Source organism: Eumetopias jubatus, unplaced genomic scaffold, assembly GCF_037043125.1.
Source record: "Eumetopias jubatus isolate StellerSeaLion01/CBP00866 unplaced genomic scaffold, mEumJub1_p1.0 scaffold_11, whole genome shotgun sequence".
NCBI classification, from domain to species: Eukaryota; Metazoa; Chordata; class Mammalia; order Carnivora; family Otariidae; genus Eumetopias; species Eumetopias jubatus.
The window spans coordinates 42678255-42688961 of record NW_028274817.1 but is presented as its reverse complement, the minus strand read 5'-3'; the positions used below and the strand labels follow the sequence as shown (position 1 = coordinate 42688961).

At 46.5% G+C, this 10707-nt stretch overlaps 2 pseudogenes; one reads left to right on the top strand and one right to left on the bottom strand.

Moving 5' to 3' along the window:
- Positions 1 to 8615: 8615 nt before the first annotated feature.
- LOC114203808 (late histone H2B.L4 pseudogene) lies at positions 8616 to 9056 on the bottom strand (annotated as a pseudogene).
- A 728-nt stretch (positions 9057 to 9784) lies between these two features.
- On the top strand, positions 9785 to 10231 carry LOC114203809 (histone H2B type W-T pseudogene; annotated as a pseudogene).
- Positions 10232 to 10707: the final 476 nt, after the last annotated feature.

The following is a 10707-nucleotide window of genomic DNA, read 5'->3' as shown; positions in this document are numbered from 1 at the left end:
CTCAACACACTGCAGTTTGCCTTTTCTTTCCCGACCCATCACCGCCTCTTCTGGGACTCTAGAACATCTTCTCTCATCTGTCTTCCCATATTTATTCCACAACTACTGAGTCCCTACCAAGCGCCATACATGGTACACCCTCCTGATATATGACAGCAAAGGAGACAAGGTCTCTCTTCTCAGGATGTTCACATTTCCGGTAAAAACAAACTTGGATCTGCTGACTGAGTGCTCTCAAAAGCAGTTCACTCGATGATGGAGACGATCACTAACAGCGGGGCACATGATGGTCATACCCTCAGAATAGATAATGTCATCAGGGTGAACCTGTTTGAGTACCTACTAAAGGTAGGTAGAGCAGAAAGCTCCAGGCAGCACATTGACATTCTTAATCTTAGGGCATCTTGGAGCCCTTCCTGTGAGAAAATGCAGAATCACTCACTCGGTGATTGTGACAACAACTCCTTTTGAAGAAAGAGGAATGAGTTGGAGAACCAAGTAGGGCGATTAGTGTAGGGCTTGCATTTCAATGAGGTTAAGAAAGAGATGTGAATGCTCATAAAATTGGGAGTAATAAAAGAGTTCAGATGAACTTACAGCTTTCAGATCACTACTGATTGGGGAAGGTAGGCCTAAACGACATCAGCAAACAAACCACACAATATGTATCTCCGGGCTACAAACTTCTTTGAAGTGCCTCTGATGAAGGGGTTCCCTTCCACAAATTTAAGGAAATTTTAATATTGCAACATCGATAACCTACTTAAATAAACCAAGAGCAAAGAGTGTTTGCAATGCCTGCTGAAGCTACTGGAAGGGCATGTTTGATATCTAATAAGTTACCTGAAAGGCTTAGAAAACCAAAATTGTCATTCTGAGCACATAGATCTCAAAAAAATCTTAATACAACCTTTGCTGATGAAATGCTACTATCATTCTTATTATAGCCCGAAAGTGACAAGAAATCTCTTTATCAGCATTACAGTCGAAAAGTATCTGTGAATATTTGGAAATTAAATTTTAAAAGATGTAAACACTAAAAAAAAAGAGAACCTAAATAGCTTTAGTTGATCTGATTGCCCTGCAAATGAGTAAATACCTAGGACAGCTTTATCTTGGGAAACTTTACACTCTTAGAACGACACAGGAACCTTAGCAGACTCTAAGCAAATGCAACCTGAAGTCAGGCATGGATTTTGTTTGTTTGTTTGTTTGTTTGTTTACCCATAGACATATTTGCACTGTCTATTCCAGATATAGTAGATACCAAGGATTCTGTTGAGTGAATGAAAGAGCTATATTTTCAATCTTTAGGTAGTAAGAATGGTGGGGGTGGGGTGAGAAGATAAAGGAGATGACGAATTTAAATGAGAGGTGGTAAGAATTAACCGAATACAGTTTTCTTCAGCACCAGGAAAATGACTTCAATTCTATGTCTTTTCTCCACATTTTCTTATGGACCCTGGTGGAGCGTGTGGATTTCCTGAGTTCAAGAACTGACCTTGCACTTATGAGTTTTGGGACTCTGTGCTCTCTGGATCTGAGTTGCTTCTGTAATAAATTAGTTATGATAGCATGGTTGTAAACACCAGATAAAATAGTACCTGTAAAATTATGCTGTAAACTAACAAACATTGTATTGTGCTACGGTGATATTATCACAAATAGGACAGTACTGCTTTCTCTGCTGTTGAAATAAAAGACCTGATTTAAAAAACACACAAAACAAAAACAAGTAAATAAATAGAGGAAGCACTGAAGCTGTACTGTCAATAACATCTGCCAATATTTACTATACAAAATATTAAGACAGAAATGTTCATATGTATTCCAGAATCCATTTAAATTTGTAATAGGAACCCACTATATCACGTTAACATAAATTTCAAGTGCATATGAAAAATATCTTTTCTATAAGAGCATAAAGGAGATTGATGTTGCTTCCGATACTTAAAAATCCCTCCAATAACCCTCGTAACAGAAGTCAGACGGATTCTGATTTCAGCTTCTGCACTTTATCTGTTGCCATATCACCCATAACGAAGCTCTGGAAAATTCACCACACGCTCATGAGAGAATGAGAGAGAAAATGATAAACATCATTATACCAAAAATAACCCCCATTGAGGCGGACCTACAGAAATATCGAATAGAAATGACTGTGTAGGAAAGCCAAGAAAAGCGGCATGGATAAGCAGAGTCCACAGTTGTCCAAGGGAAAAACTGCACGCAAATATAGATGAAAGCAGTGCCGATCATGTTTGGTTCAAAGTAAAACTACTTCAAATATCCACAGAATGCCACAACGAGAACAAAAACTCTAGAGTTTGTCCCACTTTTTAAAGCCTACAGGCCTTTTCCCGCCAAGTGAGGTGGCTCTGAAAAGAGCCTTTGGTTTGCAAGGTGGTCAGATGCTCTGGAGGCAGCTCATGGGCAGACGGTGTACCTGATGATGGCTTTGGTGGCCTTGGACTCGGCGTGCTTGCCAATCTCCCCGGGCAGCTGCAGGCGCACGGCTGTCTGGATCTCTCCCTGGTGGTGATGGTGGAGCACTTGGTGGAGCGGGCCAGGCGAGAGGCTTCGTCTGCGATGTGTTCGAAGATGTCCTTAACAAACGAATCGAAGTTGCTCACGGTCTTCTGCGAGAGGCTCAGGCCCTCGTGAACCTGCTTCACAACCCAGGGGAAGTAGGCAACGAAACTGTTTGGGCGGCGTGGGCGGCGCCGGCGGTGGTGGCGGCCGCGGCATTGGCAGCTTGGCTGCTCGTGCTTCGGGCTCCTCGGGTCCGCTGCTGTGGGTTTTCCGTGCCCGGGCATTCCCTAGAAGAGGTCTCACAGCCAGGCTCAGCCATTTGGGGCTCCCCTTCCCGACAGCTCGGAAGGAAGTACAGTGGCGGCTGTCGAGGGGGCGCTGGCCCATTTACAGTCGCTGCATTTCCTGACGTCACGGGCAACCTCCATATCTGATTGGACAAAATGCAACGCACGGGAGCGGGACTCTATGCCAGGCCGTGTCCCCTGTGACGGCATACCCTCGAACTTCACATCACATCAGACAATCGGAGAAGGAAATCCGGTGCCCTCTAAACTTGTTGGGACCTCGGTCAGAAGATCTTTCAAGCATTCCATTTCATTGTGCATTTTGTCTGCTGATTTTCAACATCAAAACAGTAACAGATCTTAGGAGAGTCCTGTTTTTATTGGAATACTTTATATTGCACATCATTACCTTATTTCTGATAAGCAGTAAGTGCCATTGGATCAGGACATGCTAGAAACCAGGATGCTCTGGAGACCCAGAGTGAATATGTCCATCTCTTAAAATGACACCAAAGGTAAAGTGGTGGTGATGGAAACACATGAGTACATAGGGAGAGAGGAAGAAAATGATGCCTGGGTTTAAACAGGCATGTGTAACAGGAGGAAGCAATATTGGAGCACCTTCCCTTTCTATTCAATGGCTTTGTGTATTGGGGGGGGCAAATTTATTGGCAGGTCGGGAGCAGCACACAAGAAAGAGAGGCATAAATTGGACCAGTCCCTATTCATGTATCTACCCAAAAACAGTATATTAAGAAGTTAGAAATAAGAGGTGGGGGGGTATATCAACTGGTCATAAGTAATTACACATCTCATAATAGCTCCTGGTGGTGGTAGTTTGTAAACGCTGTAAGGAAGAGCCAGCAGAATGGGATAAACCAGAGCTGAATCTTATTTCTCCATGTTTTCTGCACAAAGCGAGAGGTGAGGATATGAGATTGGGGTGGTTGTCTGTGGAACTGCTGAAATGCCTGGGGCCCTGTGATCCTTCAGGTATGTCCACAAGAGATAACCGGAGATCCCAGAAATTATCAAGCAAAGCTCTCCTGTGCGTGCCTGGCCTGCCCCGCTGGGGCAAGACCAGAGTAGTGCCCAGTAGTGCCCAGAGTAGAATGAAGAGAAAGTCAAGCAGCCACGAATCCCCAGCGAGCCTCCATTCTGTCACAGTCACTGGAATACCTTTTCTTTTTTCTTCCCAAGCAACCAGATGCTGATCTTCACAGATGGCAAAGCCACTACTCACAAATGAATCAGAACAGGCCTGGGAACACAGGCCCGTTTGTCAAGACTGGTTTACTTACCTTTCCAAGTCACTACTATCATTGTCAGCTGCTCAGCCTAACCCAACAGGTGCCACTACAGGAGAGGAGAGGGAGAAGGACGAGTCCCAGAGGGCCCATTCCCAGTGTAACGCAAAGTCCTCTTCCTTCTGACAGCCTGGAACCTGCAGCTATCACAGATGGGTCCCCCTGAAGATCCTTTCCCCTCTTCTGGCTTTCCAGGCAACGTATCAACTAATCAGAGTTGGTATTAAGCTTCCTGTTGCCTCTCGCAAAAGTACCACAAAAACACACGAGTGAGAAGAAAGGTCAACCAACAACGGGTGTTCCCTGATGCCCCAGCAGGGGAGCTTCGGGAAGACTTCACCAGAAGCACCAAAATTGTAGGCTTTTCAGCTTTGGCTTACTGAGAGTGTCTGACCTCCATATCCCAGGCCCCCAGTTCCAGAGGAATGACTGGCCAATTTGGGGCCATTTCTCCTACTACTCAGAATGGACTGTTGTCCTGGGCTAAGCCACCATGGTTTGGGCAGGAACTCTCCCATGGCCAGCAGAGTGCTGGTACAAATCAAGAGATATAATTGACGAACCCCTGCCCCGAGTTCTGACGGAGACCCTCAGGAGAAATGGCAAAGTCCATAGTCTCCAAACACAGCACACCAGGAGGTAGTCATACAGATAAAAATACCAGAAAGGTTTTTAGTGTTTTTATCAGCATTTGCCAAGTTTTCAAATTGTTTTCTTAACAGTAGTTAGGTTGTAAAAACAATACCCGCACACTAAAATTGCTGACCAATATAAGTGTTGTTGGCTGGAAAACAAAACAAAACAAAACAAAACACCAATTTACCCAAGTTGTCTAAGAAACCACCAGAGGGACCTATATTACTCAACTCTTGTTGATCAGACATTGGATGTGGCCATCAGGGGAAGTCCCAGAGCTGGGACAAGGCAGCTCTCTGTAGTGGAGGGAGCGCCTAAAAGGGCTAATCGCCGAGGACTGCCAGCTGACTGCACTCTCAGCAGCTGAAGCAGAGTCTGTCTTTGAGGAGAGTTCTGGTTGGAACATCTTCATGTCTATGATAGCCTCATTATCAAATGATACTCTGGCCACCCAGGCAACCGTAGTTTGACAGTGGCTTTCTCTCAGCACTAGCTTTTGGCTTCCATTTCTTGGTGAAAAGAGGTATGTTATCACATTGTTTGGTATTCCATTTTTAGGCACCGTGCCCTGTTGTCTGCTAACTTGTTCTCTATGCTTATATCCTGGCTTTACTACAATGCATTCACGTGTGCTTCCTGAATCCGGGATGTCATGGCTGCCTTAAATTTGGGGAAATTACCAGACATTTGTCTTTGAATATTATTCTTCCAAAATTCATCCAAGTTTCTGCTTTGGAATGCAGCTGAGCTGCACTTAATAACTACTTACCCCATTCCTTAAGTCTCTTTACCTCACTTCCATCCCATTTTTGTCTTTATCCTTCTATGAGGCGTTCTGTCTTATTACTTTCACCTCTCTTCTAGCTCACCCATTCTCTCTATCTGGTATGTGTTCTTTGTTGTGTAAACTTTGGTGGATCTTTTAATCTAGCGGTTACTATTTTCAAGACTAGAAAACTATTTAAGACATTTTTGATAACGAGTCGCTTCCTACTCACATTTTACATGTCTTGTAATTATTTTTTCAAGAGGTTACTTTTTCATGTGTCAGAGAGAGAGAGTGCACAAGCAGGGGTCCGGCAGGCAGAGGGAGATGCAGGTTCCCCGCTGAGCAGGGAGCGTGATGCGGGACTCGATCCCAGGACCCTGGGATCATGACCGGAGCTGAAGGCAGATGCTTAACTGACGGATCCACCCAGGCGTCCCTCTTGTAATTATTTATATGAACGTTTTAACCGTGTTTGGAAGTTGGCATTTGGTAATAATTCTTTGGAACTTTCTAGTTTGTTTTCTTGTTTGATTTTGAGAGGGGCGGCTTGTTTTGTGATTGTGTGCTTGTGTAGGAGGACTTTATCTGCAGGAATCCTGTAACAGCCTCAATTAAGGTTACTCCCCCAGGAAGGATTAGAAGTTCATTTGCCATGTGTCTGGGTTTCTGACCAGGAACTGTTGGCATCGTGCTGGCAGTGCTAACCTGAAACCCAGAGCTACACCAGGACACTCGTGTGAATGCACATTCTCAGGGAATTTTTTTCCCCCCTCAGTCAGAACTAAGGATCGGGAATAGAATTTTCCTTGGCATCTCCTTTTCCCAGTAGGAAACAGTCCAGTTTTCTCAAAGTCTGTAGTCATTCAAGCACCACTTCACGCAAAGCCGGGTATGTAATGCAATGGGACTTACTTGCTCAGGCCCATGTAGCAAGAGGTAAACAACAACAACAACAACAACAACAACAAAGTGTACATTCAAATAGCCTGAGTTCAGATACATGGTCGGCATCAAGGGAAATCCTTTTACTACTATTAATCTGAGCAATTATCCTCTGACCTGATGCAAGTGGTGAGAGAGACGTCCACGCACGGGCCTGGATTCATATCATTCTACTCATGGTTAAAAGCATACAACTAGTCAAACAAAGAAACAAACAGCAGGTAAACTATAATTCCAATTTCCCACTCAATCGCAAAGGCTGAGTACCCAGTAAGACTCTTACTGGTTCAGCCTGAGACACCTGACCACACCCTAGGCCCAATACTGCGGGTCAGCCGCTCCACATCTCTGATTGGGAAACTCACAGCTGACTGAGGCTTGAGTTGCCTTGCCTAGAAGCCTCCATCATCCTCATGAAGCCGATCTGCAAGTCCTGAAGTTTTGTGATTTCCACAAGAAAAGATTACAGGCTTGGGAAGAATAGAATCAGCTAAATCTGGCCTACTTAAAGTGTTACCTCCAGTTACTAGGGAGCCTGGAATAGGAATTGTTTCCTGAACACTCTGATTTAGCGATTTCTGTACTGAGTTTGGGTCCTGTTCTGTTTTTCCATGAATTCCATAACAAAAGTGATGTTGAATAATTTGGATTGGGGGGCACGTGGGGGCTGCATTGTTTAAGCGGCTGCCTTTGGCACACGTCATGATCCAGGGTCCTGGGATCAGGCCCCTCATCAAGCTCTCTGCTCAGTGGGGAGCCAGCTAGTCCTCTCCCTCTGCCTGCCACTCTGCCTACTTTTCTTCACTCTCGCACTCTCGCTCTACATCAAATAAATAAATAAAACCTTTAAAAATAGTTTGATTGGGGATGGTCGACTTACTAGTACTAGTTTCCCAGGGTTGTTGCTTTTAATTTGTTACTTAAGTGACAAATCCACTTCTCTCAAACAGTCTTTACCATTAACCACACTATTAGAGAATGAATGCTCACCAGATGCCCTGTGTCCTCAGTTGCCTTCAGAAGTGATCAGGGGTACTCATTTCCATTTTTCTAGGCCTCAACATCCATTTTCCCTCACTGCATCTTGGAGTTTGTATCTGTCACTCACTTCACACTCCCAGTCTTCACGGTCTATGTGGTGCATTCAGTGTTGTTTTACTCATGCTATTTGGTTTCTGAAACTCTGGAGCAAAGCACCCAAAAGAGTGCCAAACTGTCCTATCGGATTCCATTTCTTAATATGAGTTCTCACATAAAACGATACATATGAGACTGGTACGTAAGAGCAAGATGCAAAACCTCTGTGTGTCACATGGCGAATTGCCGTGGATCCTGTACTGCCAGTTGCTTATTGGCTGCTGCCAGCGGAAGCTGGGAGCATAGCTGCTCTCATTGGACTAACCAGTCATCCAGGCTTAATTGCAGGGCAGGAAGGCTTTTGTGTCAAAGGGGAATGATGGTAGGCTACCAAGGCACAGAATTAGATAAATTTGAAGGAAGTGAAGTATGCCTAGTATTTTATTTAATTAATTAATTAATTAATTAATTAATTTTTACTTTTTTGTGTTAAGTTAATTGCCTAAAGTAGGCCTTTCACAAGTTTAGGCAGTTGAGTAGGGCACGGTTCTAGATAGTTTGAGTTTTCTGCACGGTATTTGGGTCCTCTTTTAAGTATTTAACTGAATTAGGATGAGGGGATACGTTGAGGGAATGTGAATGGGGTAAGGGTGAGTTTTGTATCTGCTACAGTGCCTCACTTGTTCCTGTATCAACACACTCGGAAATTCTCTATAGGACACTACTCGACACAAGTGGGAGAAGGAGAATACTAAAGGTAAGTAAAATTATTGTGGCCCCAGCTGTGACCGTAAAGAGTCCCGAAGACGCTGACCTGAGGGAAGGGACCATTTAAGAAAGGTATGAAATGCGACATGGTCAAGGTAAATCATAACAGCCTACACCACACACATATATTAAAGTGGACTTGCTCACAGTAAAGGTGTTTTAAGAACGGGGAGAATGGCACAGGTTGAAACGCTAGAGTAGGTGGGTGTCTGGAGAGTTACAGGTCTCTTGTGCCAAGTTAGGTGGCTCTGAAAAGAGCCTTTGGTTTCCGAGGTGGTCAGGCTGTGTGGAGGCAGCTCATTGGCGGAAGGTGAACCTGATGATGGCCTTGGTGGCCTCGGACTCGGCGTGCTTGCCAATCTCCCCGCGCAGCAGCAGGCGCACGGCTGTCTGGATCTCCCTGGTGGAGATGGTGGATCGCTTGGTGGTGCGGGCCAGGCGAGAGGCCTCCTCGGCAATGCGCTCAAAGATGTCCTTGACGAACGAATCCATGACGCTCACGGCCTCCTGTGAGAGGCTCAGGCCCTCGTGAACCTGCTTCAGAACCCTGGGGAAGTAGGTGGCGAAACTGTCCGGGCTGCGGCGGCGGTGGAGACGGACAAAGTGGCGGCAGCGGCGACCACCACGGTGGCCTCTGCGCCTCGGCTGCTTCTGCTTCGGGCTCTTCTGGTCCGCTGCCGTGGGCTCCTCGGTGCCGAGGCTTTCCTCAGAAGAGGTCTCACAGCTAGGTTCAGCCATGTTGGGCTCGCCTTCCCGACAGCTCAGAAGGAAGGGCACTGGCGGCAGCTTGAGCAGCAAGGGCCCATTTATAGTCGCTGCATTTCCTGACGTCACTGGCAAGTCCTATCTGATTGGACGAAATGCAAAGACAAGAAGCGAGTCACTGAGCCAAGTCTTGTCAGATCTGATTGCTTCCCTCGAGCTTGACATCGAAACCAGGCGCTTCTAATTTTCTTGTGGCGGCCGCCAGAAATCCGTTCAAACATTCCATGTAAACTTGTAGTTTACCTCCAGATGTCGGGTCACGGTCTCAGGTTTGTGAAATACAGAGTAACATCAGGCTCTGTGCTGAGCTTGGACCCCGATTGGGAGTCGCTCCCTCTCCCCCTGCCCATTCCACTACTGCCCTCCCTCTCTCTCTGACTCTCCTTGAAAAAAAATTTCATGTTGGAAATCTGGAGGAAACTACACCTTTACATGGAATGTTTGAACATTTTTCTAGTGGCCGTCACAAAAAATTAGAGGACGCCTGATTCCGACTCTGACTGAAGAGACGTCAAGCTCGAGGGCAAGCAGTCGGATCTGACAAGACCTGGCGCAGTGACGTGCTTCTTAGCTTTGCATGTTGTCCAATCAGATAGGACTTGCCGGTGACGTCAGGAAATGCAGCGACTATAAATGGGCCCTTGCTGCTCAAGTTGCCGCCAGTGCTCTTCCATCTGAGCTGTCGGCAAGGTGAGCCCCACATGGCTGGACCTGGCTGTGAGACCTCTTCTGAGGAAAGCCTCAGCACCGAGGAGCCCACAGCAGCCGACCCGATGACCCCGAAGCAGAAGCAGCCCAGGCGCGGAGGCTGCCGCCGTGGCAGTGGCCGCGGCTGCCACCGCCGTGTCAGCCGCCGCCACCGCCGCCGCCTCGACAGTTTCGCCACCTACTTCACCAGGGTTCTGAGGCATGTTCACGGGGGCTTCAGCCTCTCGCAGGAGGCCGTGAGCGTCATGGATTCGTTTGTCAAGGATATCTTCGGGCGCATCGCTGAGGAGGCCTCTCGCCTTGCCCGCTCCACCAAGCGCTCCACCATCACCACCATGGAGATCCAGACAGCTGTGCGCCTGTTGCTGCCTGGGGAGATTGGCAAGCATGCCATGTCCGAGGCCGTGAAGGCAGTCATCAGGTTCTATGGACGCAAATGAGCTGCCTCCGGACGGCCTGACGACCTCGCAAACCAAAGGCACTTTTCAGAGCCACCTCACTTGGCACAAGAGACCTGTAACTCTCCAGAGACCCGCCCACTCTAGTGTTTGAACCTGTGCCATTCTGGCTGCTCTTAAAACACCTTTACCTTGAGAAGTCCACTTTAATACATGTGTGTGGTGCAGTCAGTTACGATTTCCCTGATCATGTCACATTTCATCACATTCCTAAGTGGCCCAGTCCTTCAGGTCAGCGTCTCCATGACTCTTTACGGTCACAGCTTGGTATACAATAATTTTATTTGCCTTTTGTATTCTCCTTCTCCCACTTGTTTCGAATAGCATCCTATAGAGAATTTCCGAGTGTGTTGATACAGCAACAAGTGAAGCACTGTAGCAGATACAAAACGCACCCTTACCACATTCACATTCCCTCAACGTACCCCCTCATCCTAATTCAGTTAAATACATAAAAT